Genomic DNA, 13,429 nt, shown 5'->3' with positions numbered 1-13,429 from the left:
ATCAGTTCCAACCTTGAACCCCCAGATTTCAATCATTTCCATTGACATATTGGACCTTATCATAAATACCAAACATGCAGGTAATCTGGGGTTCAGCTGGTAATGTTGACAGAATATAGCTTAGACTGACACCAACACAACCAAAACAGAAGTTGCTTTGTCCATAGATTGGTAGCTCTATCTGTTGGAGCCCCAGTGACCTCATGGATAATGCACTAACTTCCTAAACCAGAGATTGTGCTCAAGTCTTATTTGGGGTTTTGATTTGGTTGAAACCTTCACTGTGCAGCTGATCTCAATCCTGTGTGGTCACATGACCATGGCAACAAAATCAGGCATTCTCAATTGATCCTCAGCTGGAGAAATTTGACCTGACAGAAAATTGGCCAAACTAAATTAAACAGCAGCTATCAGCTCCAGAGAACAGTGCAACTAAGATCAAAGAGCGACAAAGATTCGAGAAGAACCAGTTCCAACCAGACTGAGGGTTGTATATTGGAGAAGTGTCAGCCTGAGACAATCCACTTTATAGCTCCTGGCATGACAACAGTGAAGGGTATTGGTGTGACCCCATTGGATGATGTGAACCCAGCTCATGATCGTACTGGCCAAAGCCACAGAAGATTCTGGAAGATCAGGGAAAAGTAGGGTAGGAAACACACACCTGGATGCCAGTCCCTTCGCGAAGCCTTGACTGGGCCTTGCAGTGGAGCTCTGACCATCTGCTCCAAACTTGTTCAGAGAAGCCCGAGAGTGGGGTGGGAGGAGGCCATTCAGCCCATCACATCCACACTGACCCTCTGAAGAGCATCCCACCTAGGCCCAACCCCTATCCTCTCACCCTGCATTCCCCAAAGCCAATCCACCGAACCTGCACATCTTTGGGCTGTGGGAGGAAACCAAAGCACCCGGAGTACCCCATGGAGAGAATGTGCAAACTCTACACAAACAGACACCCAAGGGAGGAATCAAAGCCAGGTCCCTGATGCTGTGAGGCAGCAGTGCTACCCACTGAACCACCATGCCATCCCCAGGAGAATCTCAGCAGGTTTTCATCCATTGTGACTGTGCTGTCTCTTTCAGACGATTCACCCCAATATCCTGCATATCCTCAACATTCTGTATTTTTCTGACACAAGGTACCACCAACCCAACACAGAGGAGATGAGAAATCGACTTGACCTTGGATGAAGATCCACCATGAAGACAAGGGTTAAAATGTCAGACACCCCAGATGGGACTTGAACCCACAATCCCTGGCGTAGGAGGCCAGTGCCTTATCCATTAGGCCACTGGGGCCACATGTGTGATGTTAAAATGGCAGCTTTTAAGTTTTGTTTTGCAAGAACACACTGACTGTTTTAAGGTGTCGGATGGTGGTGGCCACGTACCGGACGTCTCCCGCTGCCCTGCTCGCTATATCCTGCGGCAGCGTCCAGCCCAGGCCCCCACCATCCAGCACGTCCCCGACCCTGGTCACCCTCACAGTCACGGCCCTCCCCTCCGACAGTCACTCGAACCCACGAGTACGGAGGTGCGGATTCCTGAGCAACGTCTCCCTGACGACAGCCGCTACTCCTGCCGGAGGGTAGGCGTGACGCGATTCGACCATGTTCCAGACCGTGAGCAGGTCCTGGTAAAAGACAGGCAGTGTCCTGAGAGTGACCTCCAAACCATCACGGTCCCTGAACTGGAGCTGAGTCTCGTAGTTGAGGTTACGCACCTGGTGGAAAAAATACGTCGCCAGGGCCCCCCGCCGAGGGGGAGGCTCAATGTAAAGGTATCGCTGCAAGGTCTGAAGGTGGAACGTCGCTACCTGGGTGTGAACCCACACCAGCGACTGACCGCCCTCCTCAATATGGAGACTCAGGACCTGCGCAGTGACCCAGTGCATCTTTTTGTCCCAGAAGAAGTGAACCAACATTCTCTGGAGGTCAGCGACTAAACCAGGAGGAGGGACCAAAGTGACCAGCCGGTACCACAGCATGGCAGGCACCAGCTGGTTTATGACCAACACTCGACTCCTGTGAGACAGCACTCGGAGCAGTCCTGTCCAGAGGCCTAGGCGAGCCGAGACTTTGGCCTCCAGCTCCTGCCAGTTCCCCGGCCAGGATTCCTCAGCCGGGCTGAGGTAGACCCCCAGGTCGAGGAGATGGTGGTACTCCAGCTGAACCCCCGTAACTCCTCCGGCAGAGACTCCACCCGTCACGGACTGACCAGTCGTCTGGAATATTGGGCCCAGTTGATCCTGGTGGAAGAGGCCGCTGAGTACACGGCCTGGCACTCACACATCCTCCCCAGGTCAGCAGGGTCGGTGAAAGGGAGGAGCACGTGGTCAGCGTAGGCCGAGATGACCACCCCCCGTGCCCACACTGCGCAGAACCACCCCCGACAACCTCCTCCATAAGAGGCACAGGAAAGGCTCCACGCGCAGAGAATCCAGCTGGCCGGACAGGGGGCAGCCTTGGCGTACTCCTCTCCCAAAGTGAAGGGGCAGTGTCATGGAGCCGTTAACTTTAAAACTAATTGTACCTGCCTCCACTTGGTCCACATCCACACAAGCATTTCCTGTCATGTACCTGTCCAAATGTCTTTCTCATAGAATCCATACAGTGTGGAAACAGGCCATTTGGCCCAACAAGTCCACCCAGACTCACTCCCCTACATGTCCTCCTGACAAATGTACCCAATCTTCACATACCTGAACAGTTTGGGCAATTTTGCATGGCTAATTTACTTGTGGGAGGAAACTGGAGCACCTGGAGGAAACCCACACAGACACGGGGAGAAAGTGCAAAATCCACACAAATTGTCACGAGTTTTTTTTCTGAGTTTTCTACTCTTACTGATTGTTTTTTACCCCTTCCATTTCATGCTAAATTGTCGCTGCTTGATAAATTCATCTTGCCTCCCATTTGGCCCCAAACGGACATTTGAGAAATCACAGCCGGTCAGACAGCGTCCGAGGAGCAGGAGAGTCGACATTTCGAGCATAGGCCTGAAGAGCTTATACTCGAAACATTGACTCCCCTGCTCCTCGGATGCCGCCTGACCAGCTGTACTTTTCCAGCACCACACAGTTTGAGTCTGATCTCTCACATCTGCAGTGCTCACTTTCTCCCAGTCGAGAAATCAACTCAACTCCAACTTTGCAGACCCACAGTTTGAGGCAAATGGAGCAGACAGGAGAAGGAAAAGGGCTCAATGTTATTGTGTGCAGCACTTTCAAGATATTTGCAGTTCGTGGGGAAGGAGGAAGTGGAGATGTTGCAAAAAGCTGCATTGAGGACAAATCAACACAATCTTAGCAGGCATTCAGCCCATTGGGGCTGTGCTGTCTCTTTCAGACAATTCACCCCAAGATCTCCCAAATCCCGGAATTACCTTGTGCAAGTTTCTCTGTCACATCATTTGCCATAATCTCAACGTAGGCACAGTGATTTTTAACAGAGTACTGTCAATGAAAAATTCAGTCAGCATGGATTGAGATGAAGTTGACATGGAATGAAAATCAGCAACAAAGCCCAGGATTAAAACTCAAGCCCCTCTGATGGGACTTGAACCAACAATTACCAGCTCAGGGAAGCCAGGGCCTTATTCATTAGGACCCTCAGGCTCCCATCTTTTACTCTCTGTGGAACGTGTTGACCTGAAACGAGTGCTACAGCTGATCATGTTCCAAGATCGAGGATGACATGTTGTGGGACACACGAAAATATGGAGCAGCTGCTGTCAAGGTGTAACAGTTAAAGAACACTGTCTAAGGCCTTTCTGACCAGTTATGACATCGTCCCTTCATTTCTCAGACCCTCTTGGTGCCTCAGAATGAAGAGAAATCGTTTCCTGCCTCAGTAGAAAGATCTGCCCGAACTTGCGAGACCCCGCTTTGTGGAAAAGAGCCAGCCCTATATCGGGACAGGAAGGAGATTCCAATGGCCCAACATGGATTGTTCCAGTTAATATCCTTTCTCAGATGGATAGAGCTATAGAGCGAGTAAAAATTGTGGGAATTTGGGAAATGCTGACAATCTGTTTTAATATTTTGTTCATAAAATCAAGTTGAACCGCAAACCAAATTTTGTCCCCGTTTGTCTGCATCACCAACAAGAATACTGAAGAAAAGTTGAGTTTAATTACATTGTGTTACTAATGTTCATCTGGTTGATCAGTGGAAATTAAAAGCCATGTCACACAACAGGCAGAGTCAATCTTTAGCTGAGTAGAAGTTCAGCAGAGAGAAACAGACTTACTTTGTGATATAATAGGTAATTCCTGTCCCATTGATCTATTAACTGCAGGGAACTTTCAGATACGTGGTATCTTTAGAGCAATTAAATATCCTCCCAAGATATATGCTTTCACTCTCAACTGAAGATGTTATAACTTCAATGGCTAAGAGTATTAACCAATAAATCAATGCCAAGCCAGTTGAAGTATTACACTTGGCACATCATCATCGCTGTAATTGCAGAATGCAGCATAACCTATTCCATCTTCTAAACTACTGACAGCCTACTTTTCAGAAGTCTCCTTACACGACTCTGAAAACAAATTAAAAGAAACCAATTAAACCAAATAAGCACAAATTAAAATGTCCCAGTCATTTAAAAAGGCTCTGTAACAAAAGTCAAAATCTCCCAAGAAAGCTTACACTTACAGAGTCACAGAGTTGGACAGATCCTTCGCTCCAACCCGTCCATGCCAACCAGATATCCGAAAGTTATCTAGTCCCACAAACCAGCATTTGGTCCATATCCCTCTGAAGCCTTCTTATTCATGTCCCCATCCAGCTGCCTTTTAAATGTTACAGAGTCTTAGAGTTACACAGCACGGAAACAGATACTTTGGTCCAACTCGTCTATGCCGACCTGATATCCTGAATTAATCTCGTCCGAATTGCCAGCATATGGCCCATATCCCTCTAAACCCACCCTGTTCATATACCCCCATCCAGATGCCTCTTAAATGTTTTGGAGGAGCCGGTGTTAGACTGGGGTGGACAAAGTTAAAAATCACACAACACCAGGTTATAGCCCAGCGGGTTTATTTGGAAGCACTAGCTTTCGAAGCGATGCTCCTTCACTGGGTGGTTGTCTTCACCTGATGAAGAAGCAGCGCTCTGAAAGCTAGTGCTTCCAAATAAACCTGTGGGATTATAACCTGGTGTTGTGTGACTTTTAACTTCTAAATGTTGTTATTGTACCAGCCTCCACCACTTCCTCTTGCAGCATGTTCCATATAAGCACCACCCTCTTCATGAAAAGGTTGCCCCTTAGGTTCCTTTTAAATTATTATTCCTCTCACCGTAAACCTTTTCCCCTCTGTTTTTGTACTCCCCCACCCTGGGGAAAAGACTGAAGCTATTCACCGTATCCATGTCCCTCATGATTTTATAAACCTCTATAAGGTCACCCTTCAGCCTCCGACGCTCCAAAGAAAATACCCTCAGTCTATTCATCCTCCCCCGAGAGCACAAATTCTGTAACCCTTGCAACACCCTTGTCAATCTTTTCTGAATGTTTGCAAGTTTTACAACATCTTTCTATAGCAGAGAAACCAGAATTGAACGGAGTATTCCAAAAGTGAAACCCCTTCTATTCCTAATCTGTGTGTATGAGTGTTACGTTATTACTTTTGTATTTGTAATGAATATACACATCCTTTTGTTAACTTACCACATCCTGCTGAATTTGATACTTTTAAACACCAATTCAATTCGATATTAAAAAGGAGGTATTGGGTATTTTGAAAAACAATAACGTAGACCAGTCCCCAAGACCTGATGGAATCTATCCTAAAAGCCTGAGAGAGGCAGGTGAGGAAATTACTCAGGATTTGCAGCAAATCTTTCTATCCTTTATCGTCACAGGAGAAGTCCCAGAGGACTGGAGAATACCCAATGTTATTTCTTTGTTTCAGAAGGGTAACAGGAATAATCCAGGAAATTCAAGGCCAGATTGGCTTCCTGCAACTTCCTGTTATTCATTGCTTGGACATCACTGTCTGTGCCTGGATGGTACCCTCTGGAAGTCACTCTGTAAAGATCTCCACCCCTCTACCTTGGGGTCTCAGGATCTCAAGGTGTTCCTCTCTTTGGCCAAGGTTTCGGTCCATGTGTAATGGTTTCCTGAATGTGGTTCCTGTGAAGTGCCTTGTGCCATGAAAAGGGATCACTCCATGCAGGCTGTAGTTGGGTTAAAGTGTTATGGAGAGCAGGCAGGAAAGTGGAGTTGAGGCCGAGATGAGATCAGCCATGATCGTGTGGAATGACAAAGCAGGCTCGAGGAGCTGAATTGCCGAATTTTTAAGATCTTCGGAGCACAACCAAAGACAGAGCTATCAATTGCCGTGGGTGTCTAACATGGGATCTCACCTCAGATGCATCATGAAGAGGGTGTCCATGTTCAAAGCCAGGGGTTGTGAGTTCATATCCCATTTGGGCTGTTATGTTTTTAAACATGAACTCTGATCAGCACCCTGTGTCTGTTTGATCTCAATTCCAGTTAATAAGGGGAGATGGTGGTGCAGTGCTAGACCTGGAGTAGGAATCCAGAACACCAAGTTCATGGTGTGGGGGAGATGGACTGTAATCCCACCATACAAGGTGGTGAAATCTCAGCTCAGGAGGAGCTTTGTCTGATGGGAACCATATATTGCTATTGAGGTTTGTTAGGAAGCTAACTGGTTCCATATTCTCCTTTCAGGAAGTAAACCTGGTGAGACTACAGACCCACAGCAATGTGGTTGACTCACCCTCTGGGCAATAAACGCTGGCCTAGTCAGAAACATATCACATTCCTTCCCTGTAGCTCTGTCACAATCCTGGAAAACCCTCCATTGATTCATTGTAGGTTTACCTCAACAATTGGTCAAAAATCACACCACACCAGGTTTTAGTCCAACAGGTTTATTTGACAACATGAGCTTTTGGAGCATTGCTCCTTCATCAGGTGTAATGAGAGAGGAGGCATCAGACACAGAATGTATAAGTAAAATATCAAAGGGTCATACAAGTGATGAGAATGTATTGAACAAATCCAAAATGGCCGACTCCCTCCTGTTAAATCTTCAATCAGTTCGAAAGGAGATACAGGCAGCACATGGATTGCAGTGGTTCACAAAGATAGCTCCCCATCACCTTTCAGGGGAAACTAGGGAGAGGCAATAAATGTTGATTTAGCCAGCAATGTTCATGCCCTGGAAATGAATAAAAACAATCCCACAATGGAATAAACCGCCAGGGGAAAAGTCATAGTGTAATGACTTGAAAACATCAAGCCCCAACTTTGGATGGTTTCTATTGTTATGTTTTACATTATCATCCAAAAAGCACTAATCATTGACATAAAGGTTATGATTTGGAGGAGCCGGTGTTAGACTGGGGCGGACAACGTTACAAATCACACAGCACCAGGTTATAGTCCAACAGGTTTATTGGGAAACACTAGCTTTCGAAGAGCTGCTTCTTCATCAGGTGGTTGTGGAGCAGGATCGTAAAACACTGAAGTTTTAGCAACAGGATTGCAGTGTCATGGCATGTAATATTAAACAAATTGAGCTGAAGTCTTTCATCTTTTAGAATGATCATGTTAGTTTCAGTTCCTTGTTATGTACATCCCAGACCTTTGTTAAAGTTACATTCTCAAGAGAGTTTTAACAATCGGTGCCATCTCAGCTCAGATAATGCATTGAAGATGTGAGGTTAAAATCTGTCTGTGTCCCAATGTTCGGTCAGACTGATTCTATTTCTAAAGTGGCATTTACAGAATCTTACATGGTTTTATGCAGTTTTTGAGCAAAACAAAACATAATTCTGAACGTTCAAATTCACCCCACAAAGGTATATGTGTGTGTGTGCAGGGGAGACCGAGTGAGTGTGTGCATTTGGGTGTGCGTGGGAGGGGCGATGGTGTGAGTGTCTGTGAGAGTGTGTGTATGTGTATGTGTTTGAGTGTAACGGGGTATATATCTGTGAGAAGGTGTGCGTGTGGGTGTGAGTGTGGGAGTGTGTATGTGTATTGTGTGACAGGATGAGTGTGTGTGTGTGTGTGTGTGTGTGTGTGTAATGCAGTGGGGTCAGCTCTAGTGTGACATGAACCCAAGGTCCCAGTTGAGGCCATCCCCATGGGTACCAAACGTGGTTATCAGCCTCTGCTCCGCCACTTTTCGTTGTAGCCTGTCCCAAAGTCCACCTTGGAGGATGGTTACCTGAAGGATCGAGGTTGAAAGTCCCTGATCGTTGAAGTGATCTCCGACTGGGAGGGATCACCTCTGTTTGGTGATTGTTACGCGGTGCCCATTCATCTGTTGCCGTAGCCTATGCTCGGTCTCACCAATGTACCATGCATTGGGCATCCTTCCCTGCAGCGTCTGAGATAGACAACGTTGGCCGAGTCACATGAGTACCTGCCGCGTACATGGTGGGAGATGTCCCCGTCTGTAATGGCGGTATCCATGGTGACACTCTGACACGTTTTACAGTGTCTGCTGTGACAGGGTTGTTTGGTGTTGTCCTGAAGGCCGGGCAGTTTGCTGTGAACAATGGTCTGTTTAAGGTTTGGTGGCTGTTTAAAGGTGAGAAGTGGAGGGGTGGGGAAGGTCTTGGCGAGGTGCTCATCCTCATCGATAATGTGTTGCAGGCTGTGGAGAATGTGACGTAGTTTCTCAGCTCCTGGTAAGTACTGGACAATGAAGGGTACCCTGTTGGTTGCAGCTCGTGTCTGTCTCCTGAGGAGGTCATTGCAGTTTCTCCCTGGGGCATGTCAGAACTGGCGATTGATGAGTTAAGCATCGTATCACATTCTTATCAGGACATCCTTGTGTACTTCCAAGTGCCCCTCACATTCCCCCTCACCTGAACAGCTCCTGTGTAAGTGTACGGCTTGTACAGAGGGGACGTCTGTTTTAATATGTTGAGGGTGTGTTTGTGGTTGAGTGAGGTGCTGTGGTGTCCATCCTTGATGGAGATGCATGTGACCAAGAATGAGACAGATACTAAACAGGAGTCCATGGTGAGTTTGATGGTGGGATGAAACTCGTGAAATGTTAGTGAACATAAATGTTGGGAGAGTGCAGCATTGTTCTGACATGAACACAACCAAGGTTGAGGGGATCAATTCTCCTGACATGGCCCCAGAAGCACGTGTTGTCCCAGGGACCGAACAGCTCCATCTCTGATCTTCTAAGCTACTGCCTGTGGTTTACATCCCTTCTGGGGATACTTTCAATTTAGACATTCTCTCCAATTAAAACCCTCTCACTGCATCCTCTCCATTCAAATTAAGTTAATCTCTGACCTAATGTCTTTAAAAATCTGCATGGCTGCTTTGAGATCTTCGAACTGTACAAACATTGAGCTTGCTTGACCTCTATACTGTTCTGTTGGCATTTAACAGGAAAAAATGCAGGTGTAATAAAGTTAGTCCTCACTGAATAATTTATATTTAAATTCGATGAGTTGGACCAAGATAACAGTGATTTTGGAAAGGTGCAGAAGCCACAGGGTCGTAGTCATGGGCGACTTCAACTTCCCAAATATTGATTGGAAGCTCTTTAGATCAAGTAGATTGGATGGGGCGGTGTTTGTGCAGTGTGTCCAGGAAGCTTTTCTAACGCAGTATGTAGATTGTCCAACCAGAGGGGAGGCCATATTGGATTTGGTACTCGGTAACGAACCGGGACAAGTGGTGGGCTTGTTAGTGGGTGAACATTTTGGTGATGGCGACCACAATTCTGTCACTTTCACCTTGGTTATGGAGAGGGATAGGTGCACACAACAAGGAAGTTTTTACAATTGGGGGAAGGGAAATTACGATGCTGTAAGACAGGATTTGAGGAGCATACGTTGGGAGCATAGGCTGTCAGGGAAGGATGTGGTGGAAATGTGGGACTTTTTCAAGGAGCAGATACGACGTGTCCTTGATATGTATGTACCGATCAGGCAGGAAAGAAATGGTCGTGTGAGGGAGCCTTGGTTGACGAGGGAGGTTGAATGTCTAGTAAAGAGGAAGAAGGAGGCTTACATAAGGTTGAGGAAACAAGGTTCAGACAGAGCAGTGGAGGGATACAGGATAGCCAGAAGGGACCTGAAGAAAGGGATTAGGAGAGCTAAGAGAGGGCATGAAAAATCCCTGGCGGATAGGATCAAGGATAACCCCAAGGCATTCTATGCGTATGTGAGAAACCTGAGAATGACGAGAACGAGGGTAGGTCCGATCAAGGACAGTGGTGGGAGACTGTGTATTGAGTCGGAAGAGATAGGAGAGGTCTTGAACAAGTACTTCTCTTCAGTATTTACGAACGAGAGGGACTGTATTGTTGAAGAGGAGAGTGTGAAACGGACTGATAAGCTAGAAGAGATATCTGTTAGGAAGGAAGATGTGTTGGACATTTTGAACAACTTGAGGATAGACAAGTCCCCCGGGCCTGACGGGATATATCCTAGGATTATGTGGGAAGCAAGAGAGGAAATTGCAGTACCGTTGGCAATGATCTTCTCGTCTTCACTGGCAACGGGGGTGGTACCAGGGGACTGGAGAGTAGCGAATGTTGTGCCCCTGTTCAAAAAAGGGAATAGGGATAACCCCGGGAATTACAGGCCAGTTAGTCTTACTTCTGTGGTAGGCAAAGTAATGGAAAGGGTACTGAGGGATAGGATTTACGAGTATCTGGAACGGCACTGCTTGATTAGGGACAGCCAGCACGGATTTGTGAAGGGTAGGTCTTGCCTTACAAGTCTTATTGAATTCTTCGAGGAGGTGACCAAGCATGTGGATGAGGGTAGAGCAGTGGATGTAGTGTACATGGATTTTAGTAAGGCATTTGATAAGGTTCCCCATGGTAGGCTTATGCGGAAAGTCAGGAGGCATGGGATAGAGGGAAATTTGGCCAATTGGATAGAAAACTGGCTAACCGGTCGAAGTCAGAGAGTGGTGGTAGATGGTAAATATTCAGCATGGAGTCCAGTTACAAGTGGAGTTCCGCAGGGATCAGTTCTGGGCCCTCTGCTGTTTGTAATTTTTATTAATGACTTAGATGAGGGAGTCGAAGGGTGGGTCAGTAAATTTGCAGATGATACAAAGATAGGTGGAGTTGTGGACAGTGAGGAGGGCTGTTGTCGGCTGCAGAGGGACTTAGATATGATGCAGAGCTGGGCTGAGGAGTGGCAGATGGAGTTCAACCCTGCCAAGTGTGAAGTTGTCCATTTTGGAAGAACAAATAAGAATGCGGAATACAGGGTTAATGGTAGGGTTCTTGGTCAGGTGGAGGAACAGAGGGATCTTGGGGTCTATGTACATAGATCTTTGAAGGTTGCCACTCAGGTGGATAGAGTTTGTAAGAAGGCCTATGGAGTATTATCGTTCATTAGCAGAGGGATTGAATTCAAGAGTCGTGAGGTGATGTTGCAGCTGTACAGGACTTTGGTTAGGCCACATTTGGAGTACTGTGTGCAGTTCTGGTCGCCTCACTTTAGGAAAGATGTGGAAGCTTTGGAGAGGGTGCAGAGAAGATTTACCAGGATGTTGCCTGGAATGGAGAGTAGGTCATACGAGGATAGGTTGAGAGTTCTCGGCCTTTTCTCGTTGGAACGGCGAAGGATGAGGGGTGACTTGATAGAGGTTTATAAGATGATCAGAGGAATAGATAGAGTAGACAGTCAGAAACTTTTTCCCCGGGTACAACAGAGTGTTACAAGGGGACATAAATTTAAGGTGAAGGGTGGAAGGTATAGGGGAGATGTCAGGGGTGGGTTCTTCACCCAGAGAGTGGTGGGGGCATGGAATGCGCTGCCCGTGGGAGTGGTAGAGTCAGATTCATTGGCGACCTTTAAGCGGCATTTGGATAGGTACATGGATGGGTGCTTAATCTAGGATAGAAGTTCGGCACAACATCGTGGGCCGAAGGGCCTGTTCTGTGCTGTATTGTTCTATGTTCTATGTTCTAACCTAAAGGTGGAAGATTCATTGAAAATATTTGGTTTGCAAGTAATGATAGACACAGTGAAAAGTTTTGTCTTGTGAGCAATACAGGCAGCTCACAGAGTTCAGTAACATAGATAAGTAAATAATAGGGAAACAGCAGCAGGAACAAAAACACAGGTACAGGCGAATACTCAGAGTCTGTGAGACCGTTCAGTATTCTAACAACAGTTGGGTAGAAACTGTTTCAAAACCGGTTGGTGTGTGTGTTCAGGCTTCTGTCCCTTCTCCCCGATGGTAGAGGTTGTAGAAAAACATTACCAGGGTGGGATGGATCTTTGAGAATGCTGGAGACCTTTCCTTGACAGTGGGCCTGGTAGATGGATTCTATGGATGGGAGGTTGGCCTTTGTGATTGTCTGGGCCGAGTTCACCACTCTCTGTAACCGTCTCCGATCTTGAATGATATAGTTGCCAAACCAGGTAGTGATTACAGAATGCTGTCGATGGTGCACCTATAAAAGTTGGCAGGGGTATTCTCTGTCAGTAATATCCGATGTTCTGGAGGGATCAGTGTTGAAGGGTTGGTTTGTTGATGAGAGTGTGATGAGAGCTGGATTCCAAAAGCAACCTCTCCAACCGCACTCACAGGAATCTCGTCCCCATCCAGAAACAGCATCCACTTGATCACCACCTTCAACATTCAATCCTGCAGATCATCGAAAATCTTGTGCAAGATCATGTTGGACACCACTGACCATCAACTGAATGCAGAGATGGGGATTGGTCCAAAATTGATTAGAAATAAAGGATAAGCCACAGAGACACCCCAGATGGGACTTGAACCCACAATCCCTGGCTTAGAAGGCCAGTGCCTTATCCATTAGGCCACTGGGGCCACATGGGCAAGGTGACAATGGCAGCCTTTAAGTACTGCACCCTGACCTCTCATCGTGTGTGTTTCTGTGTGTTATACTCTCACTAATTGGTTCTTCTCCCTTCCATCTCATGCGAAATTGTTGGCTGCTTGATAAATTGATCCCGCCTCCCATTTCTCCCCAAACGGACAGATGAGAAATCAACCAAACTCCACCTTTACACAACTCAAGTCTGAGGAAAATGGAGAAGACAGGAAAATAGTAAAGGGCTCAATGTTATTTTGTGCAGCACTTTCAAGATATTTGCAGTTACTGGGGAAGGTGGAAATCGAGATGTTGCAAAAAGCTGCATTGAGGACAAATCAACATAATCTTCGCGGGCATTCAGCCCATTGTGGCTGTGCTGTCTCTTTCAGACAATTCACCCCGAGATCTCCCAAATCCCAGAATTATCTTGTATAAGTTTCTACTAATCAGCATTTGCCGTAATCTCAACACAGGCACAATGATTTTTAACAGAGTAGTTAAAAAATCCAGTCAATTTGGATTGAGATGAAGTTGACATGGGATGAAAATCAGCCACTGCAAAGACCAGGCTTAAAAATGAAATCCCTGAAATCTCAGATTTCAGAGA

The 13,429-nt window shown here is 46.5% G+C and overlaps 2 non-coding genes across 2 annotated transcripts; both read right to left on the bottom strand.

Moving 5' to 3' along the window:
• Positions 1 to 1,226: 1,226 nt before the first annotated feature.
• On the bottom strand, positions 1,227 to 1,299 carry trnar-ccu (transfer RNA arginine (anticodon CCU)). Its single transcript has one exon. It is a non-coding gene; the product is annotated as a tRNA-Arg (tRNA).
• Positions 1,300 to 12,742: 11,443 nt separating this feature from the next.
• Positions 12,743 to 12,815, bottom strand: trnar-ucu (transfer RNA arginine (anticodon UCU)). The gene has a single exon. It is a non-coding gene; the product is annotated as a tRNA-Arg (tRNA).
• Positions 12,816 to 13,429: the final 614 nt, after the last annotated feature.

The sequence above is a fragment of the Chiloscyllium punctatum genome, chromosome 18, assembly GCF_047496795.1.
Source record: "Chiloscyllium punctatum isolate Juve2018m chromosome 18, sChiPun1.3, whole genome shotgun sequence".
Lineage (NCBI taxonomy): Eukaryota > Metazoa > Chordata > Chondrichthyes > Orectolobiformes > Hemiscylliidae > Chiloscyllium > Chiloscyllium punctatum.
The sequence above is the reverse complement of the archived record's forward strand: the minus strand, read 5'-3'. Positions and strand labels throughout refer to the sequence as shown.